The following is a 15876-nucleotide window of genomic DNA, read 5'->3' on the forward strand; positions in this document are numbered from 1 at the left end:
GCTACATAAAAAAAAATGTAGCGTGAGGCCGAACTGCTAGCTTAATTTTACTTCACTTCATTCCATTAGTGCAGGTAAAGCGGAAATACAAAGTATCCCCAGAGACATGATCACACCTGACTAGTCACTACTGTGATGACACTAGAGCTGCATCTAGATGCTATTCTCTCATCCTGCTGCAAATAAATGACTCAGAATCATAATCATCACTGCATTTCTCATTTAAAACTTTATGTCATTGTATGTCAGAGGAAATGGGATAAGGGAAGTAAAATACATGAATTTATTAAAGGAGGTGAACTAAGATTACGGGATATTTCTTTGGTACAGGAAGCCATGTTCCCTGTAATAATCAAGGGATGCTCCCACACCATTAGTCACCATCATCCACACTCTACAGCTTATTTTGTAAGAAAATGTTGTAAATTAGTTTTTTATGAGTGTCTTCTTTGTGTAAACTTATCTCATTGTTTTCTTCTTCTGTCAGTGATTTTCAATCTTCTCCAGGAGGTGAATCAGACTTTTTTAGGGAACACGCCCAAACAGTTTTTGGTAGAGAGGTGAGTAAGAGATCAAAATTTAAATTAAGTCTATGTTGCAACAGATACTCTGAGAGCAAAAGTTTCTGGTGTTACCACAAAAACCTATTAGAAAAAAACTTTTGATTTCTACTGGACTGACTCAAACCCTTTCTTCGTTAACCCCAAAGCTAGGTGAGCAATCCAGAGGTGCATTGCCCAGAGTTTTTATAATGCACTTTTGCTTCTGTTTCTGAAATCTTTTAGCTACTGGTCTCTTCTAACTTCTCTCATATTAGAGGGAGTCTGTCTTCTTTGCTACTGTGAAAAATGAAATGACTGTGAGGGTATTCCCTAAAGACCATTCTTCCTCAGTCTCCACTGGTTTGTGGGGGTTGGTGAGCTTATTTTTCAACCAGCTGAGTCATCCATGTCATTTTGATCTCAGTTAACCTGTTATGAACCTGCTTAAAGAAAAGGCTGGCCTGTTTGTCACGGTCAAGGGTCATTTTAACAGCTTCCCATTAAAAGTATGTGTCTCACTTTGGAGAAAAAAATTAAAAAACAATATGCCCTGACAGAGACTATCATGACTTTTTGTCTTTTATTATATGTTTTCTGTTTTATCGCCAAACGATTAATTTGCAGCATAAAAGACACTTTATGTACAGAATATAGCAGCTTGCTTGAATTTATTACAAGACATGTCCTAATCTATTTGTTAGAGTGACTGATAACCCAAAGAGCTAACTTCACCATTTATGTAGCAGAAAAATACATAAATGGTTTGGAAAGAATTATAGTGGTGGTTACTAAAAAAAACCACCCTTGTTCTTCTAAAAATGGTTTAATAGAACTTTCCTGAAAATAAGACTACTAAAGAACAAATGGAAGCTTATACTCCTTGTTGTTTAATGTCCACTGGAACACACCTTGTTTCATTTTCTGTTGGAAAAACAGGGGTTCATTCAGAAACTATAATTTATCAACAGTTAAGTGATTTGTGTACATACACTTTTCATTAGGTTCGCCTTGCTAGTACTGGCTTAGTCCCACGTTTACCTTCAAAACAGCCTTAATCTTCAAGGCACAGAGTCTGGTCCATGTTGACATGATACGATCACACAACTGCAGATTTGTCAGCTGCACATCCGTAATACAAATCTCCTGTTCCACAGTATCCCAGAGGTTTTCTGCTGGATTGAGAAATTCTGTCTATGGAGGCTATTTGAGTACAGTGAACTCAAGAAACCACTTTGAGATGATCTGAGCTTTGTGAGCTTAGATAATCTCAAATCATTTGGTAAATTATACTGTTGGAAGCAGCAATCAGAAGATGGGCACGCTGAGGTCATAATGGGATGAACAATGCTATGCTGATATAGCTAATCCACTTTAATGTTTTGTATAAAGAAGAACATGTTTTATAGAAATGTTCTTATAACGACTAAGTTACTCTTCCCTTGGCAAGGAATCTTAACCCATCAAAAACCTACAGAAATTCTCTTAGAAACAAAACGTTAAATGGTGCATAGTAATGATGGGTGGGGCAATAAGGCCTGGGTGGGATAATAAAGGAAATGAGGGAACTACAGCAAGACTTGCATGAATGTAGGGTAATAATGAGCAACATTTTCTCTTATCATGTTATAATGAGCTCACTCTCTGCCAGCAAGGATGTAACACGATGCTTCTAGTCAGCTGGTAGCTAAGCAGCTAATGAATGAGACAGTTATTGTGGAGCATGAATTTTTGGTGCTGTTTTGTTTTACTATTATGAGCACATGACCATGAATGGAATTTAATTCCCCTGCAGCATCCGTCTTACAACAATGGATCAGCAAGGAGTAACCCTCACTGGACAGCATGAACAGATGATTTCTTTTATTATTTACCATGGAGAACTTTTAGAGAAACATGTGCTGCCATAATCTAGCACAGATGTCAAGATGACCTCCATCTTTACGGTTTGTTTGTTAATAAAATCATGTGAAACCTTTTGTGTTTCAGCATAACTGAGAATCTTAGGTGTGATGTGGCCACTTGGCAGCTGTGATGCTTACGTTGTTTCTTCTTCTTCCTCTTGTAAATTACTACCGCTACCATTCCTGATACTTCTCTGACCCACTACCCCACCCACAGTGTTATCAAGAAGCAGCAGTTCCTCATAATCAAGGAGACGAGTTTACAAGCTAAAATTAGCCCCTCATTCTATCTGATGGCTCAGCGGGAATGATGGATGCCATGGGTGGGGGAGGACCACAGTGATATAGGATGCTATAACTTTCATGTCGTCTCCAAAAAAAATACAATTAAAAATTAAAAAAGAGGTTTTCCTTGAGTAATTTGGTCAAGGTGGCTCCCTTGGGTGTTCCAGCCAATATGAAAAGTGGAAAAAAAGAAAAATTGAGAGTCAAACATCCCACATTGCTTCCTCCCGCCGTCCTGATTGGGGGTAGTTAGATGGAGACAGACAACGTATGAGTCACCAGCCCAGCCCCCACCTCATCTCCTCTGTGAGACTGTAAAAGAATGATATAGAAAGAGGAAATATCACAACCCAGCTGCCTGTCAGCAACCCTGATAATTCCACCAACTTCAGTGTAATGCATCGCGTCAGCTTAACCACAAATGTCACACTTCTATAAAAATTAAGCAGAATAGCCACATAATAAGCATACATTATATTTTTGTGTATGCATTTGTGTGCAGAGGCATGGTCCACCTTAAGAGATTACATTGTACAGTTCTCACCCACGCACTGATAATCTGTCACTGCACATTATACAAGATGAAATATGAACCTGGACGGTGTTTTAGGCAGTAAGTTGCTGATATTTTGGGTCAGCTTCTTGTCGCACACGTAGTGATCTTTGCACCTCTGAAAATACTAAATAGCTATGGCAAGGCAAGGCAAGGCAAGGCAAGGCAAGGCAAGGCAAGGCAAGGCAAGTTTATTTGTATAGCACAATTCAACAACAAGGTGATTCAAAGTGCTTTACAGAGACATTAGAAACAAGAACAAATAAAAAGCATGATTTAAAATGGATTAAAACAAGCAAATAAACTAACTAACTAATTAACAAACAAACAAACAAACAACAGTATATAAAATCAAAACAGATAAAATCAGAACAGTAGATAAAATCAGTAGTTAAATGTAAGTTTTGAAATTTAAGCTTAAAGTGTGGATTTGGTGCTTTATTCAAATGCAGCTGAGAACAGGTGAGTCTTCAACCTGGATTTAAATAAACTGAGTGTTTCAGCTGATCTGAGGCTTTCTGGGAGTTTGTTCCAGATATAAGGAGCATAAAAGCTGAATGCAGCTTCTCCGTGTCTGGTTCTGACTCTGGGAACTGATAAACGACCGGATCCAGATGACCTGAGGGATCTGGATGGTTCATACTGGGTCAGGAGGTCATTGATGTATTTTGGTCCTAAACCATTCAGAGCTTTATAGGCCAGCATCAGAACTTTAAAGTCTATCCTCTGATGGACAGGCAGCCAGTGTAAGGACCTCAGAGCTGGACTGATGTGGTCCACTTTTTTGGTCTTAGTGAGGACTCGAGCAGCAGAGTTCTGAATGAGCTGTAGTTGTCTGACTGATTTTTTAGGTAGACCTGTAAAGATGCTGTTACAGTAATCAAGCCTACTAAAGATGAATGCATGGACTAGTTTTTCCAGGTCCTGTTGAGACATCAGATCTTTTATCCTTGATATATTCTTGAGGTGATAGTAAGCTGACTTTGTTATTGTCTTAATGTGTTTTTCTAAGTTTAGGTCTGCATCCATCACTACACCCAAATTTCTCGCCTGGTTTGTGGTTTTTAGATGTATAGATTGAAGTTCTCTGGTGACCTGTAATCGTTTTTCTTTGGCGCCAAAGACTATTACCTCAGTTTTGTTTTTGTTTAGCTGGAGAAAATTGTGGCACAACCAGTCATTGATTTCCTCAATGCATTTACCAAGAGCCTGTACAGGGCCTCGGTCTCCTGGTGACATTGTGATATATATTTGTGTGTCATCTGCATAGCTGTGGTAGTTTATTTTGTTGTTCTTTATAATCTGTGCCAGTGGGAGCATGTAAATGTTAAACAGAGGGGGTCCCAAGATGGAACCTTGGGGAACTCCACATGTGATACTTGTCTGCTCAGATGTGAAGTTACCTATTGATACAAAGTATTTCCTGTTTTCTACGTATGTTTTGAACCAGTTTAGTACAGTTCCTGAAAGACCTGTCCAGTTCTCCAGTCGTTTGAGTAATATGTTGTGGTCAACTGTATCAAATGCTGCACTGAGATCCAGTAAAACTAGGACTGACATTTTTCCACTGTCTGTATTCAGACATATGTCATTAAACACTTTGGTCAGAGCGGTTTCAGTGCTGTGGTTCTGTCTAAAACCTGACTGGAAGGCATCGTAGCAATTATTCTGTTTTAAGAAGTAACTGAGCTGTTGAGAAACTGCTTTTTCAATGATCTTACTTAAAAACGGGAGATTTGAGATCGGCCTGTAGTTGTTCATTTGTGTCTTGTCAAGATTGTCCTTTTTCAGTATAGGTTTGATTACAGCAGTTTTTAGTGATTCTGGAAACACACCTGATAATAAAGAAAAGTTGACGATCTGTAACAGGTCTGACTCTAAAGTCTTTGAGACCTTTTTGAAAAAACTTGTTGGCAGGACATCTAAACAGCAGGAGGAGGAGTTCAGTTGACCAAAGATGTCCTCCAGGTCTTTGCTGTTAATAGGTTGAAACTGTTTCATGGTGTTTAAACAGTTTTTTGATGGACACAGTACATAACCTGGATCTGCTGTTGATGTACCAATTGCTTGTCTAATTTTTTGGATTTTTTCAGTGAAGAATTTGGCAAAGTCATTGCAGGCCATGGTCGAATGAAGTTCAGCTGCCACTGACACAGCTGCCACTGACACAGGAGGGTTTGTTAGCCTGTCAACTGGCAACCTTAATCTTCTTAAAACATCTACCTTTAAGGAAAACAAATATTTTGGTAATAAACATATTTGCATTCTTTACAGTTTTATTTTTCTTTACTGGAAAGAAGCTAACAACCAGTCAGCGATGAGAAACCAAAATGAAGTGTGACAGAAAACATGCTTGGGGTTTTTTTTTTTTTTGCATTAATGTATCAACAGCTATGTAAGCAGCCCTTTTTCTTAGAAATGCTTAATGAAGTTTGTTGTTATGCCACCATGATTAGTCCTTTTCCTCTGCCATTATCAAACTTATAATGCACAGTTCTTTTGTTATGTAGAAACTGATGCAGCAGAAATAGTGATACTGGCTTCATATTTTTTTATTTTACTTCTCCTTTCTTATCAAAAACTGGCTTACATTTTACCCAAAATGCAACAGTATTGTGCTAGTAGTGACTCATATACCCTAGAGCCACTTAAGCCTCAAGCAGAGCGTAGGAATCCGTCTAGAAAACAGACTGTAATTTGAGGCACAGTCTAGGTGTAATAGTGTAATTTTCCTTTAAACACTGGAGGTGCAGAGCCACAGCTGTAACCAACTGGGCGCCGGTGATGTGGATGTTACCGAGCTATCATCTCACCGTATTCAGAATAAAGAGAACCCTCCCTGCAAATTTTATTTTATGTTATCTTTTTTTGTATTTCTGCGATGCAATGACAGCTGCTCCCAGTGATAACAGCCTGTGTTTGTACTGATGCTTTATATACTGCACTATGTGTGTGCGCATGCATGCATGGGAGTGTGTGTGTCTGTGACGGTAATGTCCATACCTACTTCCTGTGACGTGGGCGCTCCCCAGCCATCACCCACTCCCAGCGCTCCTATCTACATCTTTCCATCCCTGCCTAGGTTTTTCCATCCGCTGAGCATGCAGGTGCGTGTATATGAGTCCATGTGTGTATTTAAAGTGCAGAAGTGCTATGTGGTCCCAGTGAGTTTAATTCCAGCTGAGTGGATTTGGCTTTGTGCCTCCCACACAGGTGATGAGAGAATAGGATGGGGAGGCAGAGCAGAGTGAGGAAGCAGGCTGGACAACAGGGGATGAGGAAAGATATTGGAAGTAAAAGACAAAAGGGGGGAGACAGATGGAGGGGAGAGTTTGGGAATGACGCCTAAGTAAATGAGAAAAAAAACCCCGTATCTCTGCACCTGTGGATGGGAAGACTTCAGATATCGTTTCCTATGAAGGTCAGGTCCTGTTTGCTTCGATGATGAGCCACAGTTCTTATGCTAACACTATTGAAAAGTAAAAAACAACATTGCAAGGTTAAAAGGTTGCTTTGTGTTCGCTAACTTGTATTTTTCCAGTGGAAAAACATTTGTATCTCTGAATACTTTCTATTTATGGTCATTGTGTGTTTATCAGTGTTGCAATTCCATTTAAAATCAACCAAAATATTGTATTAGATGTGTGCAGAACTAGTTTTGTCTTGGTGCTTTTTTGTTTGTTTTTTAGCTCAGCCTACATTTCAAGAGAACTGAACATTGTGTCGTTCTATATGACATGTTGGAAAAGGTGAACTGAAGCAGTCCTCATGGACATCTCTTTATTAAGGCTTTTCAAACCTGTCCAATACAAGAAGACCCAGGGCCAGATCCAAGCCTTATTGGATAAATTGTCTCTGAGCTGCTTGGGAATCCAGCATGTGGTGATGTACTGCTACTGAGATTCATCTAATTGTGGTCAAAACTTAATTTCTGTGCATGACTACTCAGATGCTGACCTGAGTTAATGTCTGAAATATAAACAAATATTGTTATACTGTAAACGGAGTCTGTTTCATGCAAAGAGAATGCCACAACATTACTAGTAATTTCATTTTTCCACTTTCGTAATTACTGAAGTTTTACACCGATTCTACAGCTCAGTGAAAAATATTTCTTCATCTTTGGTTGTCAGTGACCCGAGGCCTCACTGCTTGCACATCTACAGCTACGTATGAAACACACAATGAGCTGCAGGTGCAGACATTTGATTTCTGGCAGGAATATGCTTACACTTGTCTGCTTGATAAGTATCCAGCAGCAGAAGGCTGTTTTGCCAACAAATCTGTTTAATTTACAGGCAAAACAGCCTTTGTTAGCTGTAACTGTACAGAAGACATGGAAGAAGGCACTGGCATGCCTAAACAACAACTTTCACTTCCTCTGCACTTCAAAGCTTCTTGAAATGAGTAAATTTAAATGAAACTTCAATAGAAAACTTTATTATCTGAAAGTGTTTGTAGCAATTATTTGTCTTCCATGTATTATATCTCTTATCAGAGTGCGAGTGAAGGGGAACTCTGACAAAAGCACAGCCTCCTGGGAAACACTCTTAAAAAACCCCTATGATATTAAAAGCTTTCTTCTGCTTTTCACACAACGCAGGTTCTTTTTCTGTATTCGCCCATTGATCCAGCTGGCTGACATAGTGCCACAGGCTTACAGTGATATTTACTGCCTCCTCAAAATAACATTAATACTGTCAGGCTAACCAGCTACTTCTCAGTACTCTGTGTGTTTATTTTTCTTCTGGCTTCCTTCCTCTTTCTCTTCTGTGACCCACTATACTGACGGGAAGGGAAGACAGATAACAATATAGTGAAATATACAGTTATTTATAGATGCTCAAATGAACTTGAACACAAAGCTGAAAAGGAAGGCTTTGCAGAGGTATTGTTTTATATGCAAGGAGGATGTGTTCAAATGATGGTGAACAGCCAAGCAGATATCTGCAGTGTACTTTGTACTATTTTCACTGATTACAGGCAGTGAGGCTGGGTTACTGTCATATTTCTGCCCAAATGTTCTACAGCACATTCACAGAAAGAGGGCATAATAACAAATTTAGAAAGAAATACATGTTTTTGGCACAACAACAGAGATCAGTTTCCTTTTGCTCTAAGAAAAGAAAGAGCCGATACAAACATAGTCCAAGATTATTTACTATTTCTGTTTAATGTGAACTGTAACCAATAATACACCGTGCAGCTCTGACTTCATTAACTTTGAACTTTTTCTATCTAAAGAAGTAATAACACTCACGTTCAAACTTTTGACATTATACATTGATAATGAAACTGCAGAGCAGCTACACCTCCACTTGCAAAAGCAAAGAACAAACATGCAGTGATTTACACAGTAGCTAAAAACAGAATGTGCTAGATATGAAAGGTGCTAAATATAAAATGTGTATGCAAGGTATGCTAATAAGGTATTGAGGTAGCATGCAGTAATTCTAGTCAGAGGAGTATTATTGAGGGTACAGATATTGCGGATATTAGCGCAAACTAAAAACAGGACCACCTTGCCTGGTGGAACAGTCTGGGAATTATTAATCTAAGAATTTTTGGTCAACAGTTACAGTTTAGGGTACTTAATACTCAACAAGCTTTGGCACAAACAACAACAGCCAACAAGAGTCCTACAACATGACAGGTTAGACGTTAGAAACGGCAGAGATCATGCTTATTTTGGCAACAATACCCAAGACCAAATTGACTTTCTATGGAGCAAAGGCAGGTCAAGTCTGCAGTCTGTTTACAGCCCCGTGAAAAAAGACTCTAGGGTCATCACTAAATAAGATAGATTTACAATTGTCCTGTTTTTATTTGTTGACAAGACAAACATAGATAATAATAATCACTTTGTGTTTTAACTCCTCTGGCTATTTACTTTAAACTTACTGAAAGAGTTTAAAGTAATTTCAGAAGTGAAATAACCTGAACTTATTGAACTGACTTGGAAAAAAGGTCAAAGAAAGTCACCCCTGCTCTTCACTGCACAAGAGAGCAGAATGCATTGATTCTGCAACCCATTTTAGGTACGAGAAGCTGGCTAGTTCACAAGCCAAAACAGGAAATGACTACACCTTTTTGTTTGGGGACATATTACTTTTTGATCACGTGTTCCTATTTCATCTTTGCTTCGAGTAACTTACTCATTTCAGTCTAGGAAGTGCAGATAAAGGTTATGGGTTTCAGCGCAGTAGTGTGCTGGGTTTCATGTGAGTCTGTGTAAGTGTGAATGTAAAGCAGGTGAAGAGCAGCTTTCTTTGATTACCATCTGTTGTGGTAGCTTTCACAGGTCTGCTGGTGGGTATTTTAAGAGATGCGAGAAGTGTGGGCTCTGCTGTAAACCTCCTCTTCAATAACCAGGTCATGCTGTGATTCACAGTACAGTACAGAATGTAATTTTGCTCTACTTGGACATCAAGTTACAGCATACTGATAATTGGACGTTTTGTCTGGACACAATGAGTAAAAAAAATAAAAATTATCAGTTGGGTTTGTTTTTCTTTATATCTCCAGCGTCACAGAGTCGCACAAGAAAACCCCAGGCACCACAATAAATTCACTAAGTTCCCTTACCTCTGAAGTATAAAAAGGGCAAGCCAAATTAGTCACCGCATGAAGCGTCAATTCAGTGGAAATTTCACAGAAGATCAGAAGCGATTGTTTTTTTCTTTTGAACAATCATAAAAGGTAAATTCGTTTCTGCTCATCATGCACAACAATCTGTCTCTCTCTCTCTCCTTCTTTTCCTCAGTATCTCTCCCTCTCCTTCCATGTCTTGCCTAAGAGTTTGGCTTGCCTCAAAAAGTCACGGCATGACGATCGGTGGTGGGTGGAAACAGTGGGTGAGTCAAGACTTTGAAGTGTTTGTGTGTGTGTGTGTGTGTGTTCAGCATGTGTCATCTGGGCCATCATATCATGACTTGAACCCATGAATACCAAACATTCCTGTTTCATACTGAATTTGGCAGACGCTGCTTTACTGGAGAACTGGATGTGATGCGATTTGACTGCATAGTTACTCACGACACTGAAATGTGTTGTTGCTGCTGACTCTGAGTATTCTCTGCATTAACAAGAGCCAGCATGTAACAACATGTCATCAGCAACCCCAGAAATATTACCAGTACCACTATTGAGAAATCCTTCATTGTCAATGCTTCTTGTAAATAAGTCTCTTAACACTTTTGAAGATTGCAGCCTAATATGGTAACACTTTGTCTGTCTTGGAAGAGGGACCCTCCTCTCGTAACTAAAATAAAGAATTTAATTGTAGAGATTGTGTAGCTTTCTGGAGCTAATATGCCACTTTGAGTAATAGAAATGGGTTATCAAACTATTATTGGACATTGGTATTCCCAGTAAAAAGAAATACAAAAAAGATAAAATATTATAAATCTAAAAGATTGAATAGGACATTAAACTGAAAGCGATTCAGGCAAATTATGAAGCCGAATAATGCATTTATAACTAATTTATAAAGCCAAATGCTATAATCAGTTACCAAGAGAACCATAAAAGTTCCAGCAAGCATAAAAAAAAACAATATCAAAACACAGTAGTATAGAAGCTAATTCATTGTTTAAAGTTTACCCAAACCTATAGATCAAAACGTTGGTCAAATCAATTCAGAAGCCAAATAATGTTCTTTTTCTTTTTCTTCTTTGGAGGTCACCACAGGAGATCATCTGTCTCCTTCTCATCCTAGCCTCCTCTATCTCCTCTATCCTCCTCTATCTCCTCTAGCCTCCTCTATCTCCTCTATCCTCCTCTATCTCCTCTGTCCTCCTCTATCTCCTCTAGCCTCCTCTATCTCCTCTGTCCTCCTCTATCTCCTCTAGCCTCCTCTATCTCCTCTAGCCTCCTCTATCTCCTCTGTCCTCCTCTATCTCCTCTAGCCTCCTCTATCTCCTCTAGCCTCCTCTATCTCCTCTGTCCTCCTCTATCTCTCCCACCCTCTTCATTTCCTCCTTCACTACATCCATTAACCTCCTCTGAGGTCTTCCTTTTTCCCTCCTCCCTGGCAGCTGCATCATCAATTTAAAAAAAAAACCTAAATAACCTAAACTTTTAATTCAAAAAGAAAACCATAAGATCAAAGCAAAAAAATGTAATGTTAAGTATCATTCAGCAGTCAGAAATCCTCAGCAAGAAGTTCCCGCATTTTGCACCATGTTTACATTCATGAGAGACCAAGGTGAAAAATATGAAGTTAACTTAAGATGAGTAAATGTGATTTTTGGGGGGTACAAGAAAAAAAGAGTTTGCTGATGCTAATGATGATAAACCTTTAAACTTAGTACTTTTTAATGTTAATGATTAAATGCAACAGGGGGGCATACGCTTTTTTTGGCTTCTGAATTGGAGCATACCAGAAGAAGTCTGAGAAACACTAGTTGATTAGTTCATTGTGAAGGCATTTTTTAAATATAATTCTGTGGGTGGCATTACCAGAAGTTACTCTATTAAATTTCTGATTTTAGTTTTAGACAAAAGGCCAATCTTTTAGTTATTTTGATAGAAGAGTTGAATTCCAACCTGCTTCACTCCATGGTCAGCTGAGTGGTAGGTGAGTAATGTGGGACTTATTGGGAAACTGCATCACAATCTGGAGCCTCTGTCAGCAAACCAGGAAGCACCTGTGGAGCCGAGAAAGGAGGAAGGGTGAGTGGGGGTGAGAGGGTACACGTTCCTGCGAAGGCAACCTATTGTGTAGGAGTTCTTTTTAGAAGTCACGTGTAAAAAGGGACATTCTGAACAGGAAGTGGCTTTCCATACATATGCTGTGTGGCCAACACTTATTGTCCAGGGTATATATAAAAAAAAATGAATTCTTGTTCAAGCACAAAAACACACACGGCGCAGTTCTGTCAACAAATGATGTAAAGAAGCATTTCTAGATCCCCAATTTTGGATTAGGCCTCACTAATAAAACAGTAAGAAATCATACTCAGTCACTCTTAAGGTAGAACAACTGTTTTCCCAGAGTCAGTAAATCACAAAATAGTGCGGTCAGATTACAGTAAACACATAAGGAAGTGGACAAACCTTAAGTTCAAAGTTTAGAAAAGCACTAAACACCATAGATTGCTGACATTTTAAAATGGTGGACAGAAAAGATTATCACTGTGAAGATAGACACAAAGCCTTATGCCTTAAATGTTTTGTATTTTACAACCAACAATCCAACATTCAGACAAACTAAAAAGCTAATCTCTTTAGCAAAATTCAAACTTGTGTCTTTTTAAAGTTATAGTACTTCATCCAGACGGTGAGTTAGATGAAATAATAAGTAATTTGTGAGGAGGAGATTTCTTTCTGTTTCTGTTCCCACAGTTCTTCTTAACTTTATTTCTGTATTTATATTAATTAGTTTGTGTGTGTAATCTATTTTGAATCCGATTTTGTTGACTGTAACAGAAGCACAGTAGTTGTGCATGCTTTAACAATTCAATTAAATCTTGAGCATCAAAATTAATTCCGGTTACAGGTCGCTGTGCAAGCAACACTGTGGTTTAAAAGCTGCCTGCCTGCTTCCTTAATGTATTATCTATAACACATAGCCAATTATATACTGAAGCAATCCTATTAGAGTGATATGTATGGACATAGACCATCCATGTGAGAGAGCAAGAGCAGAGAGATGGAAGGAAAGAGATGAGGAGAAAGGCCTGAGAACATGTTTCTTGTTTACCTGGCTCGCATGGGTCCACTGTTGTTATTTACAGCTACTCTAACAAAACCCATAATAAAATGAGGGCTCGGAAACGGATGGCGGGCCTCCCCACTCATCAGCAGTGATGTCACAAGCCAAGATTAGACCAGACCATATGGCACGCTGCCTGCTGTCACCTCTAATCCTCTGCTGCCATTCCAGCATCTATCTATCTATCTATCTATCTATCTATCTATCTATCTATCTATCTATCTATCTATCTATCTATCTATCTATCTATCTATCTATCTATCTATCTATCTATCTATCTATCTATCTATCTATCTATCTATCTATCTATCTATCTATCTATCTATCTATCTATCTATCTATCTATCTAGGCTAGGTCCTTTTCTCTCTGTCATGGGGCGCATAGAGATAGTTTTGTTTTTGTTCTTTCACAGTGTCAGTCCATCTGTGTCTGCCACTGCGTCTGTTTCACTGTCTGCGCGTTTGTCATATTTCTGTTGTTGACTGCTGCTCTGTTTTGCTCTGTTAGTTCCCACTCATTCATGCAGCAGACACAACATGATGTAACACCTATTTGTTAGGTTCATTTACCCAAAGAGGCTGTCCGTGTCCCATCTTTACATTATGTACGGCTGGTTTGTTTCTGGATTTAAAAAGTGGTATACATAACACTTGACTAATTTCTATGCTTTTCTCATCTTTAGCAGATTCAGAAAAAACAACAAAGTCACCAATGAACGTATTCTACTTCAGGGTGTTGGTTCTTCTTTTGCATGTACTCATACACCAAGTATGACATACATTCAATCCAAAAAGGTTTCGGTTGGATTAAGGGCTGCAGACAGTCACAGCTACATATTGAAATCCAAATGTGCAAATGTAAACAAAACTCATACACAGTCCTGAGCAGTGTGTCAGGATTGTTTGCATGTCATGTGAGTGTAGGCAGTGTGACGTTTAAACTTGTTAATTCATTTGTGGGATTAGGATTTTAAGACCAGGGATGTTGGGAGGATATAACGCTGGTTCACTGGGTTTTACATGGTAAGCGGAAGTTAGAGGTTGTGTTTGTCAGCTACTTTGTCTGAGCTCTCTATGACATTCCCTACATTGCTGAATACTACATGGAAGATTATTCTCACGTAGCCTTTAGAAAAAAAGAAAAGAAAACAAAACTCTTCTTTAGGTATTTACAGTAGAGTAGGTGTGTTACTCACAAACATGCACCGTATGAACCGTTTTCTTTTGCTCTTGGTGTAAATGTTGTTACTTGTAAGCCTTGTGATGAGTTATGTGAATTTGTTTTGCATTTATTTCTTAATTGTTTGGCATATTTTTAAAACTGCATTTGAAGCTCTCAGCTCTAAAGATGTAGTTTAGACCTACTTTAGAGCTGAAGTTTACTACAGTATGACATTATTGGAATGTCTTTAGTATGTCCACAGATCTGCAAAGACCCCTGCATAATGTCGAAATTAATCAATACTTGAAAAATTACTTTGGGTACAATCAGTGTATCATTTGATTTTAAATATCTTAAAGGTACTTGTTTCTTAGAAATAGTAAATAGCAGCATAATTTTTAAATCATTTTCTTTACAACTTGTGAAAATGAAGAAATCATGCAGATATAGCGTTGTAAATAAACATAAAGTAGTAGTGTAAAAAAAAACATAGAGTAATATATAACTTAAAGATTTTATAGTAACTTGTTGTTATCTATCTGCCTGTAAGTTACTGAGAAATTTACTGCAGTTTTACTGAATGTTGCTTCCCCATTGAACTTTACTTACTGATAATTATGTTAGGTAAAAAACTACACTCAAAATCGAGAACAATAACATGGGAAATTTTGCCACATTACGCAAAAACTTGTGGGGAGTGTTATGAAGTGCTACCTCTGTGTGATAGCATTTTGCTTTGACAACATTTGAGATATCAGTTAAAGCAACTGAGAAGAATTCTTTCTGGATATTTGATGTGATGGGTTTGGTGCGGACTTTTGTCATTCTGCTTCCACTTAATTGATACCAACATTCATTGAAATCATTTCATATTCATATAGCACTTTTGTAGTCTTACTGACCGCTCAAAGTACTTCAGACTACATGTCACATTTAACCATGCATTCATAGAATGGGCTACTTTGTTCACTCTGGTGAAAACATTCAAACTCCTCAAAGAAAGGCCCCAGCAAGGGTATGAACCAGGAACCTTCTAATCCAGAGCAGCAGATATAATCAGATTTCACAGCTGACTCACAATTGCGTCTCTTGTTTTTCTCGGTTTAAGGTCGCTTAATTGTGTCCTGTAGAGGAAAATCATGTTGGATAAACTGCTGCAGGCAATAAAAAAACATTAAAAACACATGAAAAGGGCATACTTTTACGGGAAAGCACAGCTCTAAATTGCAAAAACAACTACATGATGTTTTTGTTAACAAGTTTAGCTGAAAAAGAGGAAAATGAATACTTATAATGCTCATACTTAACTAAGCTTTAATTAGTCAGACAAAAGAAAGCAGTAAAAGGTTAATGAAATGATAGTTGCACCTCTATTTCAGACATTTTGTATGGTTGTCGTTTAATAGGCTGGCTTTAGTAAGGTGCACATTTGTGTTGCACTCGTATTTCTGGATGTTATGGTTGATATCCTTCCTCCAAAACACTTCATCTTTTTTTGGCCGTGTGGGACCCTTTCGTTTTATTTTGTGCAGTGAGCTGTAGGGTCATCCCTTTAAAGCGTCTGCCTCTGTGTCCTTTCAATGGTCACTGAACACGAAGTGGAACCTGAAAATAATGAAAGGACAGGTGTAGGTGCAGGCAGAGGACACTCTGTGAGTAATGGCTGAATCAAATTCACCGCAGTTGTAATCGGGGTGTCGTGTTTACAAGGGCCGCGG

This window comes from Rhamphochromis sp. 'chilingali' (genome assembly GCF_963969265.1).
Source record: "Rhamphochromis sp. 'chilingali' genome assembly, chromosome: 4".
NCBI lineage: Eukaryota > Metazoa > Chordata > Actinopteri > Cichliformes > Cichlidae > Rhamphochromis > Rhamphochromis sp. 'chilingali'.